This window comes from Typopeltis vanoorti, chromosome 3 (genome assembly GCF_054136105.1).
Source record: "Typopeltis vanoorti isolate ZY-2024b chromosome 3, IOZ_Tvanoo_1.0, whole genome shotgun sequence".
Classification (NCBI taxonomy): domain Eukaryota; kingdom Metazoa; phylum Arthropoda; class Arachnida; order Uropygi; family Thelyphonidae; genus Typopeltis; species Typopeltis vanoorti.
In genome coordinates, this window is record NC_143551.1 from 50,082,518 (window position 1) to 50,096,270 (window position 13,753).

General features: G+C 36.7%; 1 protein-coding gene across 3 annotated transcripts in view; it reads right to left on the minus strand.

The window, feature by feature from the left end:
- Asx (transcriptional regulator additional sex combs) overlaps positions 1–13,753 on the minus strand; it is a 391,735-nt gene that overhangs the window by 358,446 nt on the left and 19,536 nt on the right. The gene's annotated exons all lie outside the window — the stretch shown is intronic.

The following is a 13,753-nucleotide window of genomic DNA, read 5'->3' on the forward strand; positions in this document are numbered from 1 at the left end:
CATTCTGTAAGTACTGCATATAGGCAACACTCCTGATTACCCTACCTATCTTTGTAAATAGCTGTATGTCTTCTGTTAAATCCTTCCTCATGTCATTAATATAGACAGATTGAATAACAATGTACCAAAGATTGATCTTTGTGGTATACCACTAGTTACCTTAAATCTTGCAGACTCGCATCACCCATATGCCACTTTTTGATATTGGTCAGTCAGTTATCCTAAGTTCATGCTAATATTTTATAATTCAATCCCATATTCTCCAATTTATGCAACTGTTGTCCATGATTTTGTGAAGGCTTTCTGTCAAAAGCCTTAGCAAAATCTGAAAATATCAAATCGTATCCATTTCCCTTATCTAACTCACCAATAACATTATTATAGAATGGGAGTAAGTTGTGCAAAACTTACTCATCCTTTAGTAAATCTACGCTTTTCATTACAAAGTATGGATTCTCTAATAACACATTTCTATTTGTGAGCCTTAACCAACTTTTTCAAAATCTTCACCACCACTCCAGACGTTGGATACATGTCTTTGCATCATAATTGTGCAGTATATCATTAAACAGAAAAAAAGTAATGAAAACCATTACAAAAGGAAGAAAGAAGGAATCATGTAAGTCTTGAGAGAGAGCTAATTATAAAAGCTTCTGTTATGTAGGATACAATAATCTCATATTAAAGCATTTCTTGTCAGAAATGCTTAAATAAATGATTGGTTGTACAAGCATGTCTTCTTCTTTCTTTCTTTCAATGCATTACATTTTTTTTTATCAACAAAGAAAAAATGTTGTTCATGGTATGAACTATTTTTCGTCATTTTCAAAATGTTATTCTGAAAAAAAAAAACCTTTTCATAGCTAATAATAATTTCAGTTTTTTCACAGTTAACAATAATAATTAAATCGACTGATGTCTTTTTGTGCTCTCCAAAAGGAATAGGCAGAACTTTTTTTTAGCCATTAACTATCCTTCTTTTGGAAAATTGCTGGCAGCAAATCTCCACCCTAAACCATCACTAAAGATTGTGAATGGCTCTAGGTTGGGTAAGAGTATGGCATACATGTTCTGCCATCTCATGATACTAAACTTAACCATCTACTGTTGTCTTAAACAGTGTGAGTTCTTGGTCAATTTTCCTGAGCTGCAGAATTAAAAACTCAAGCTCTAAAAATTAACTCGAACCAGCTGAAGAAAGGCTTATAAAATTCCTCTAGTCAACAACTGGAATCCAATCTGTAATGGTCTTTCTTCTGGTGTCTAGAAATATGGAACAAAGAATGCTTTGAATATGCATGCACAGATCTCCTGTTAACTGTTGTTATTACTGATCACTTGAATGACAGTTACTTTATGTGCAGTCAAGGTGGACATTCAGAATGTCCACCTTGGCTAAACATTCACCAAATAAATATGTTGAATGTTTATGTATTTGATAATATATGGAGAGTGACTGTGAGTGAAATGCATTGCCTGAAAATGTGATGAGTGCAGAAACTGTAATGAGTTTAAAGCATGGTTCGAAGATCTTTTTGCATGAAAGAGTACAAACCTCCTGTGATGAGTCCTTTGATTCCATGAAGTTCAGATGTTAATAATAATAATTAGTAATGTTGAATGTTGTTATATGTAGGGGGTAGAATGCAAGGAACAGCATTATAAGTATTGAGAAGCCCAAGACATCCTATTCAAGGTTTAAGAATTTAGGAAGATGATTTACATGTTACAGTTGCTGCATAGTGGTGTTAGCCAGTACACAGCTCAGTTATTGCTGTGTACTGGCTAACACCAAATACAAACAAAATACCAACATACAAATTAGTAACTTAATTTGCATCTAGTAATGGATCAAGCCTAAAATACCAAATACAAATTAAGTTACTAATCACTTACCTGACATGCAGAACTTATAGTAACCTAACCATAGCTAGTATATACACATCAGGAGAAAATTTTACTAGAATTAAATCTCAATTAAATTAAAGATGCACAAATAATATTCTTGTTTAATCCTTTATCCAACCATAAAGTGAAGTACCTTCGTGACTGAGCTACTTGTATACAGAGTCTAATGATTTTGCTTTAATTGCCTTAGTATCCCATAATGCAAAGCACACATCCTTTTGGGTGTGTGTATAATACTATGCATTAAATGTTAAAGATACCAAGCTATTTTAAACCTGGTTTTACTCCATTTCCCAAGTAAGCAAACAGACAAATAAGTCAAGTTTGCACCTGCACATAATGCAAGTCTAGCTGACCCTGCAGGTAGTGTAAGTAACTCATGGTAAAAGTAGAATAAGCTCTGATCACTAATCTTAATATTTACCCATAATGCAAAGCACATCTAGGAATACCAAGATCTTGGTATTTCTAGCCTGGCTCCCACTGATGAGACCTCAATAAAGGTCGAAACCGGTCTGGGTAGTGGCCCCTTGCCTTTAATACAAAGCATCATATCTCCTCCAGGAGATGTGCTTTGCATTATGGGTAAATATTAAGATTAGTGATCAGAGCTTATTCTACTTTTACCATGAGTTACCTTGGTCTTGCACTACCTGCAGGGTCAGCTACACTTGCATTATGTGCAGGCACAAACTTCACTTATTTGTCTGTTTGCTTACTTGGGAAATGGAGTAAAACCAGGTTTAAAATAGCTTGGTATCTTTAACATTTATTATACCCAAGGTAAAATACTTTCTACAATACTATGCATTATTGGAAGGGCCATTACCTAAACTGGTAATGGCCCTTCCAAACAGTGAGAGCTAGACCCAGAAGAGATACCAAGGTTGAAGGAATGGAGAAGGCATATATTTCCCACATACAAGCAGTAAAAAGTAGCTTACAACTGGATCAAGGATGAAACTGAATATAATTTCTTGGCATCATTAATTGAATTTATAAACAAGTGAAAAAAAATCTTTCAACAAAACTGTCACACCTTTTCACTACTAGTATATGGGAAATATGTGACTTCTGCATTACTTCAACCTTGCTATCTCTTCTGGGTCTAGCTCACACTGATGAAACCTCAATAAAGGTCAAAACCAGTCTGAGTAGTGGCCCTTCCCATAATGCATAGCATTAAACACACCTGAAAGGATGTGTGCTGTTTTGAGGGTAGAGAGTTGGGAAAGGAAAAACTTCTTTACATTTGATTTAAAAGCCTGTTTATTATATTCCTTGGGAAACACCTCAGTGGGAAAACTGTTCCACAATACAGCAGTAGCTGAGATGAAGGAAAAGATATTTGTTCTGTGGGTTTCATGGTGTACTGTGAATTGATGTTGGGCAGCAGCTTCAAGTATTCCAACAAGGTTTAGTACTGAGTGGGGGAATTATTGATGCTGTTTCAGATGATAAATTGCCATGGAAATATTTATAAAATACATAAATTGCAGAAACCAAATGTCTGTGTGAAAGTGGGAGAAGTGAGCTGGGTCATTAATCAATCTAAATGCTGTCCTTTGTATTGCATCAAGCATTTTGAGGGGGGTTCTTACAAGTCCACTCCAAATGTGAGAGCAGTAATCAATAACTCAAGAGTAAAGTTTATATAAATCACAGATTTGTATAAGGTTAACAGCTGTTCAGCGGTGAAATAATGTTTTGGAGTGAGAGAGAAATCCTAGTTTTTTAGAAGCTGAGGATGCAATGGCTGTGATGTGTTTATGCCAGGAGAGGCTTGATGTCAGGGTAATTCCAAGAAGAGAAATCTCATCTTGTCTGGAAATTTGAGTGTTATCAAATATAATATTAGGAGAAAATGGTTCTTTTTTTTGTGAAAAATAGGACAGAACTGGGTTTTTTGTTGTTGTTGTTGTTGTTATGATCCATCGAGTTGTTTCTGACTCCTGGCAACTCCACGAACATACACTCTCCATTCCAATATGTCCCTGACCATGTCTTTCAGAACCTCCAAGCGCACTCCAGTTGCTTCTTTAACTCCATCCACCCATCTAATTCTTGGTCTTCCTCTTCTCCTGCTTCCATCAACTTTAGCAAGCATCATCATTTTCTCAAGACTGTCATTTGCTTGCATAATATGTCCGAAGTATGACAATTTTTGCTTGATGATCATAGCTTCAAGGGAGTAATCTGGCTTTATTCTATCACTGATTTATTGGTTTGCTTTGCAGTCCATGGTATTCTAAGTAAGCTTCTCCAAACCCATAATTCAAATGCATCCATCTTCCTTCTTTCTCAGGGTCCAACTTTCACATCCATACAGCACCACAGGGAATACCATTGCTTTCACGATTCTGATTTTTGTTGTGAGGCTAATATCTTTATCTTTAAAGATCTTGCTTAAATTTGTCACTGCTTTTTTTCTGAGTAATTATCTTCTTTTAACTTCTTCGGTACAATAACCATCTTTATCAATTCGGGATCCTAGGAACACAAAATTGTTAACTGCTTCCATTTTCTCCCCATCTACTTCAAAATTATTAAGTTCACATGTTGCCATAACTTTTGTCTTTTTGAGGTTAAGTTTAAGACCATATTTAGCACTTTCTTCTTTAACTTTCATAATAAGTTCCTTCAAATCTTCTTTGCATTCTGCTAGCAAGGTGGTATCATCTGCATACCTCAAATTATTAATAATTTTTCCACCGATGTTCTGTAGACTGAGGTGAGTTGTGTAGAGTAAGGTTTATCAAATGAAAGGGAGGAGTGCAATGTGCTGACGTCTGCAAAACTGTGTATTGGATTGGAGGTCAACTGAAGTAGGTCATTGATATATAGAAGGAAGAGGGTTGGTGACAGAATAGAACCTTGTGGAATCCCGGCATTAGGTGAGAGGATAAGGAATACCATCACACAGTGTGCGTCCATACAGAAAGCTGGCAATCCAACTGCAGAAGTTCTGAGACAGACCAAATGATGGAAGTTTGCTTAGTAAGCCTTTGTGCCAGACCCAGTCAAAAGCTTTGGAGATATTAAGTACAACCACTTGAAATTTAGTTAGGGAGCAGCAGTTCAGAGTCGTGTGGGGAATGATTGTTTCCATGCCAGAGAATTACTTGGGTGATATGTTCAGTCATATTCGGTCACATAGAAGTCACGGAGATTGTCCGACTTCACATTGTTATAATGCCAAACTACTCTTGTATGGGAATGGCTGTGTAAGCATTGTTGAATTGTGCGGGGGGGGGGGGGGGGAGATGAGCACTAGATTGTGATCAGAATTACCCAGGAGACTCACTACATTCACTGTGTATTTTGAAAGGTCATTGATGAGAAAGAGATCTAGGGTATTTGGGAGGGGGGGTTCAGGTTATCTAGTATTCTGGTTGGCATATGTACAATTTGTGTAAGGTTGTCAGTGATGGCACATGCTTCACCATCTCTGCTTGCAAGATCTGTTCAACTGGAGGAGGAAAGCCAGTTGATGTTGTGGACATTAAAATCTCTCAGGAGGATGATTTCAGTGTTAGGAAAGTGGGACTAGAGAAAATCAATTTTTAAGAGAGGAAATTAAAGAGCTTTAGGGATGTGATAGAGACAGCAAATGAATTTGACTGAGTGGGAAGGGATATTTTAAACCAAAAAAGCTCAAGGTTGGGTGCTCTCTGGCAAGATATGTCAGAGTGGATATGTGTACAGATGCCACCCTTGGGTCAAAAGGAGCTAAAAGAATGTGTAGTTTGGAAGGTTGAGATGAAAAGTGTTGGTGGGAAGTGAGATTTGAGTTTCTACCAAAAAGAGTAGGTGGGGTTTGGTAGACTGAAGATGGTATTGGACACTATTAAGGTTGGAGTTGAGGCCATGGATGTTAGTGAAATGGATGTGCAAGGTTCTGTGGAACATATATTTGACTGCACGATCTTGCACATTTCCTATGCAGTGCCTGCATACTGGTCTCCATGGTGGCTACTAGTGGTGTCACTTGATTTTTGCACTAATTTAACTTGCTTATAGTTAATGATCCAACTGTTGTCTCAATTTTGGTGTTTTTTTTTTTTTTCAAATTGTCTTCAAAGATGACATCCTTGTTCTCTCTGGGGGAATGTTAAGTCTGGCCGAGCACATATGTGGAATTGGGGAGAAGTGTCCTTGAACTTGTTATTAACGTGAAGTCATTAGCCTTTATATACAATTAGCACATTCATGAACGCACTTCATGTGTTTTGCTTATACTTGGATAAAGGATTACACAAGAATATAATTTCTTGGCATCTTTAATTTAATTTATAACAAGTGAAAAAACTTTCAAATAGAATAATCCTTCTTGAACCTAATATGATTGAAACATTGATAGCAATCACATGAATCAGTTGTTCTATATCAAACTAAAACACACATTTTTTCTTTTAATTATTTTTTTAATCTACCCTCTACCAATATCACTTATCTGTTTTGTTATGAAACTATTCACATTGCTTGCTCCCACAACTCTGAGGAAGATTATCCCATTAATTTCTTACCCTAACTATAAAAATTTAGCACATTACTTCTTTTTTTTTTTTTTTTCATTATCTTATGCCTCATAACATTCATGATGTAATCTCTTGATACACTCAGTGAACTTTTTTCTGTATACATTAAATTATCATCATCCATTAACAATCCATAATCGAAATCTGACCTGACTAGAGACATATAAGGTCATAGGTGTTCCTTCTCCTGCACATGAAGTGACTAAGTCATTTCACTTGTAGGATGTGTTAATACAAATAATACAAATCTATTCAGTAAATCTGTTCAAATTGTTTCCATTCAATTAGTAAACATTAAATCCCAGATGATTATAAACAGAATATATTTACATTTGTCCATATTAAATTTTAAACAATTCTCCTGATGATTCCTAGTCTTTTAAGATCCTTTTGATGATATTTTGAAATCGGCCACAACCAATTTTACAGCTTCGGCAAATTGCCATAAGTTTTACATTTAATACATGAAATTACATCATTCATAAATATGTTGATAACAAAGGTCACGAAACTGAACCCCTGGAGAACTGTTCCTAACCACCTAACTCTGAATACTAATTATTACTATTATTACGGGCAACTCCAGGGAGTCATTAGACTCATCGAGGGAGGCTCCAAATCATATTCATCACAACTATTCGACATTCATAGAGTATCTATCATACCTCGCCTTAAACTCATTCACTGTCACAGCATCCACCACAGACTCAGGGAGTGCATTCCACTCATTCACTACTCTAAAAGTAAAGAACCCAGCTCTAACACCTTTACTAACCACACTTTTGCCCAGTTTCCATGGATGTCCCCTAGTCCTCCCACAACCAGCCCTGTTCTCAAAAATATCTTCTGAATTAATTTTATAAAAACTCTTCAGTAATTTGAATGTCTCAATCATATCTCCCCTCCTCCGCCTATCAACCAATTTTTGCAACCCACAAATCCTCAACCTGTTCTCATACGGTTCATTCCACAGACCTGATATCATCTTGGTCACTCACCTCTGGATCCTCTCCACTTCCTCCCCATCAAGAAGAAACCTAGGTGACCAAATCTGAGCACAGTAGTCGAGATGGGGTCTTATCAAGGCTCGATACAGAGGAACAATAACAAGCTTGTCAACGTATTCTTCAGCAACCAAGTGATTTGATGAGCTGATTTGGCCACTTTTGCAATGTGTCCCCTAAATTTCAATTCCTTATCCACCAACACTCCTAAATCTCGTGCCTCATCAGTTTCCTGGAGCACGGTTCCACCAATGCAGTAAACTGCCACCAATCTTTTTACCCCAAAATGCATAACCTTACATTTTGCCACATTAAATTGACATCCATTCTCCTTAGCCCAGACCTCCAATCTATCTAAATCATCCTGCAAAATTTTGACGTCATCTGCATTCACTATTGCCCTACCCAACTTCGCATCATCCGCAAACAAATGAACTGTTCCTCTCAGATCCTTTCCTATATCATTTATGAACAAATTAAACAGCAGTGGTCCAAGAACAGATCCTTGTGGCACACCACTAGTCACAGGCCGTCTTGTGGACTCTACTCCTGAGTAAACCACTCTCTGATATCTCTCCGTCAACCACCCTCCTATCCATCTCACCAACCCTATGTCCATTCCCATATGCTGCAATTTACTGATTAGAATTCCATGTGGTATCCTGTCAAAGGCCTTAGAAGGTCCAGTAGAATCACTGTAAACCCATTACCCTTATCCAGTTCAGCCGTCACTGTGTTATAATACGTGAGCAAGTTAGAGGCATGACCTACCCTTCACAAAACCATGCTGTCACCGATACAGTATCCCATTTTCTTCTATCCAATCTTGTATTTTCCTCTTGACTATTTTCTCCAAGACCTTGATAATGATTCCTGTTATGCTGATTGGCCAGTAATTTTCAACAGCAGCCTTGGAACCACCTTTGTGCAGTGGAACTATTTTCCCCTCTTTCCACCCCCTTGGGACTGACCCAGTCCTGAGGCTCAAATTAAACAAAATGGTCAAGGGCACTGACAATTCTTTGGCCGCTTCACATACGACACGAGCTGGTATACCATCCAATCCCACAGATGTATTGACATTGAGGTTCTGTAATAGACTAGTTACCTCTACTTCATTCATCACAATTCCAGTATAAGCTGTTGGTTCTTCCATTCCTGCAAAGTCACCACCTGGATGATATACTCTTGCAAAGTGCTCGCTCAGTAATTCCACAATATCGACTGATTCGGTTACCTCCCTACCCTCAGCATTTTTTAAGATCATTCTACCATGAGCATTTTTTCTTTTACTTGCAACATATTGAAAAAACTGTTTGGGATTCTCTTTAGCCTGCGTGGCCAATTTCCTTTCGTAATCTGCTTTTGCTTTTCTTACCACCCTTGTTACCATCCTGGCCTGAGCTTTATGCTGTTCCTGTGCCTGATGTCACCCTTCTCCTTAAATTCCCTCCACAATTGTTTCTTTTTTTGCAGCTCAAGCTTAATAGTGTTATTCATCCATTTAATCCCTACTTGATTTATTATTCGGACTCTTGGTATACAGTCAACCATTGCCTCCTGCAAACACTTCTTAACCACCTCCTATGCGCTATCAACATCCAGCCCTTGCAGTTTTACATGCCATGGCATTGAGCCAAGCACACACCTAAGTTTGTCGTACTTACCAGCCTGGTAATTCCACATGTACCCTGTCTTAATTGTAAATTCGACTCCTTTAGGCTCAAATTAAACAAAATAGTCAAGGGCACTGACAATTCTTTGGCCGCTTCGCATACGACACGAGCTGGTATACCATCCAATCCCACAGATGTATTGACATTGAGGTTCTGTAATAGACTAGTTACCTCTACTTTATTCATCACAATTCAAGTATAAGCTGTTGGTTCTTCCATTCCTGCAAAGTCACCACCTGGATGATATACTCTTGCAAAGTGCTCGCTCAGTATACCACTTCTAATATACCACTTCTTTCTATTATTAGGTTCATACATGGAACACTATCAAAGGTTTGGCAGAAATCTAAATAAATCACATCACAGCTATTGCCACAATGTTTCTCATAGTCTCTTCATAAAAACATAAAGAATTTTATCGACTCACTCGTAACAAAACCATGCTGTTGCTCAATAAAGGATAAACTGCATATAGTTCCTAATTAATTTATCTCCTGTAAGACTATACAAGGGTAGGGGAGGGTTGGAAAGTTTTGATAAACAACTAGAACAAAAATATTATTAGAGCAACTGATATAATCATAAGAAAGAACATGGAAGATATAAAAATATAAGGACGTAATTTACCTTCATAACTCTGTTACTAGTATGTTCTTTCTTGTGGTTATATCAGTTGCTTTAATATCATTTTTGTTCTAGGTGTTTATCAGAACTTTCCAGACCCTCCCTCCCTCGTATACTCCTATAAGACCTATAATTTCTCCATGTTATGCAAGACAGCAAACTGTCATTATCCTTACAAATTTCGAATTAATAGGGATGATTCCTATTCTTAATGACATTTAAAATAATCAAAAGCAGTTTAATTAAACCAGACATACATTTATTTGCTACCAAAGGTGATATACGAGGATGGGCTGAAAAGTTCTCAACTTAACAATGAAAACACAAATTTATAATTTCAAAATTATTTTTATTTTTCGACATAATTTCCCTTAAAACTAATACATTTATTCCAGTGATGTTCCAGCACCATTATCCAGTCGCTGTGGGTGGCTCTCTGTAAAATTTGCAAAATCTCTCTCTACAGCTGTAGTCACCGCTTGTTTCGAAGAAAAATGATAACCAGCAAGGAAGAGTTTTAGTTTTGGGAAGAGACAGAAGTCAGAGGGAGCTAAATCTGAGGTGGATGTTCCAACAATTTATAGTGCAGATCCCTTAATTTTCCCATTGCCAAAACATCACTGTGGGTGCATTGTCCTGATGATTTTTTTTTTTTCTTCTGCAAACTGGGTCTTTTCTAACAAATTTATTCGTCTAGACTGGTTAAAAGATTGGAATAATATTCCCTGGTTATTGTTTTATCCTTTTCAAGATAATTAATAAACAAAATGCATTTAGCATCCCAAAACACTGATGCCATGACCTTTCCTGCTGATGGAAATGACTGTCTTCTTTCGTGCTGAACAACCAGCTTCTGTCCACTGTTTTAACTACTGTTTGGATTCTGGTGTGTAATGGTCTCTTCGTCCAAGTCTCATCCATAGTAATAAATTGATGCACAAAATCAGTTTTTTTCTTGTTAAAACGCTTCAAGCACTGTTCAGAGATTTTCATACGAGTGTGTTTTTGATCTGCTGTGAGCAAGCGTAGCACCCATCTTGCGCAAAGCTTTTTCATTTGCAATTCTTCATGCAAAATACATCTTACACGTTCTTTTGAAATGCCATAGTCTCAGCAATTTCACGCACTTTGACTCACTGGTCATCCAATACCATATCATGAACTTGATGAATGATTTCTGGTGTTGTTACACTTTTTGGACATCCTTCGTGTGAATCATCTTCAAGGCTGGTACGGGCATGTTTAAACTCAGCAGCCCATTTCTTAATTGTCGAAAACGAAGAAGAGTGCCCATAAACTTTTATGAACTTCGAATGAATTTCTTTTGGCGTTAAATCTTTTACAAATAATTTTGTAACCGCACTATAATTCAGTTCTTGTATGTTTAGAGATCTAATGAGGGTCTTCCAGATCTTGGGCAAGATTAATCCTTGGTTCCTGTTAAGGTTTTGTAACGGGCAACTGTTATTAAAGAAGCCACAATAGTTGCCCGTTCGGTACAAAACCTTAACAGGAACCGAGGATTAATCTTGCCCGAGATCTGGATGACCCTCATTAGATCTCTAAACATACAAGAACTGAATTATAGTACGAATTCTTCCTACATAACAACAAGTGAAATCATACACACGTTATGCATGTATTGTACACATTCTGTTTTGTCAAATATAATTGGAATCGGTTGATTTACATTCTGTAACAGTTTTTAGCTTTAAGTGCCTTATATCAGTTATGTACCCTGAAGATGTTAACAGCCTCAGTTGGTGAAACTAGTTGTTCTAAAAAAAATACTTGATCAATAAATCCCAATAGAAGTCATTTCCACTGTTTTCGTGGTCAAGAAAATAACGTTTTAACATGTTTTTGGCTTAAAACTTCAAACTAACATATAAAAAGTACGTTCAAAAGCAATTATTCAAGCACAAATCATCATCAAATTCCTGACATGTACCCTCAAATGGTGTACAGGATAGTACTATATCAAAAATTTTATCATTACTAACTTCCTATTTACAATTTTTCTCCAAATCAATCTGCTACCTGTCAAGACTCCAACATTGTCAGATCTTATATTTCTATTTTCTAAGGCACTTTTTACCGTATCAATCCACCTATATCTTGGTCTTCCTCCTACCAAGAAGGTAGAGAACACTTGTTTTGCTAATCTTTCCTCTCTCATTTTGTTTAAGTGACCATACCACCTGAGATTAGCTCTGCTAACACATTCCTGGATGCTAACAATGTCAAGTTCTTTCCTAATATCCTCGTTTTTTATATGATATTACTCTTGATGCCATCTGTTCATGCCCCTAATCTTTTTCAGGACTCTCATATCTGTGGTCTCTATTCTTTGGTCAAGTGTTTAATTTCAAACCCAGTTCTCAGATCCATAAGTTAAAATTGATTTCAACACTGTCTTGTATACAGCTAATTTAGTGTTTTGACTAATTTCTCTCTTATTCCATACGAATTTATTCAATTGACTCCCCACCATACCAGCTTTGCTGATTCTGTTGTCTATTTCTATATTTAATTTATCATCTTCACTAAAAATTGTGACTAAATAGTTGAAATGTTTTACTTATTCTATAGGTTCTCCATTCACAATGCATTTGATATTTTCAATGCTTCTGCCTATTTTCATTGTCTTTGTCTTGTTATTGCTGACCTTCATACCATACCTATTACAACAGTTATTCAATTTATTCAGAGAATCTTGAAGACTTGTACTGGATTTATTTAGAAGTATAACATTGCCTGAATAAAGCAAAGAGCTGACATTATCATCTCCAACTTTGAAATCAGGTTTAATACCACTTTCCTTCATAATGTGATCCATATAGATAATGAATAATAGAGGGGATAATGTACATCCTTGTCTGACATCAGACTTAACATTAAACCATCTTCCTGTACTACCTTTAATTCTAACTGCTGACTTACAACTCAAATAAAGACTATTGCTTGATGTAATGCCCCATTGACACCATATAACTGTAGCGTATTGAATAGCTTCTCCCTTGGCATATGCTTTTTCCAGATCTACAAAACTTAAATACAGATTGTTGTTATATTCCCATGAATTCTCAACTATTTGTCGTAAAGTGAAAATCTGATCCTGACAGCCTCTATTTGGGCTGAATCCAGCTTGTTCTTCACCAAGCTTCCCTTTCACAATCTTTCTCAAGTATACTGGCATAAATCTTACCAGGAACACTCAGTAGAAAATTACCTCTGTAATGCTCACATTCGGTTTTATTTCCCTTTTTATATATGGGTACTATGAGAGCTCTACTCCAATCATTTGAAATTCATCCCTCTGTCCAGGTCTTCTGAAAGATGAAGTGCAGCCACTGTAAGACTTATATACCTCCACACTTGAGGATTTCTGGTCGAATATTATCTACTCCAGCTGCCTTTCTACATTTCAGACTTTTGATGGCATTTTCTACTTCAAATATGATATGTATTCCTGACTACATGCTTGGTAAGTATTTTTTACCACTGTCATTTAGTATTTTTTCGAAGTAATTACTCCATACTTCAAGGATATCTTTTTCTCCAGTTTTCATGTCACCTTTATCATCTCTAATTCCTTTTACAGCACTCTTTCCTCCATTTCTGAGCTTCTTCAATAACTTCCAGAATATCTTGTCACCTTCTTGATATTTATATTCTATGTTCTTACCAAAGTCTTCCCATGACTTTTGTTTAGCTAGTTTTACATCATCTAATATTGTGGTTTAAGCCTGCCTCCTATTCAGTCTGAACCACTGAATGTGATATTCTATCAAATGTTTTTAAAAATCTAAGAATATTATGACATATATGCATCACTATTATCCAAAAAGTTGTCACCCAATTTGGTCGGCTAAATCCCAAGTTGTCAGCCCATCCTCGTTCGTTCAATATCCAGGTAGATACCTAACAGGGCGCACCATGTGAAGGCGAGGATTGGACATTAGGTCAGAAGCCCTGGTCGTTTTTCCACATTCTTTTAAAG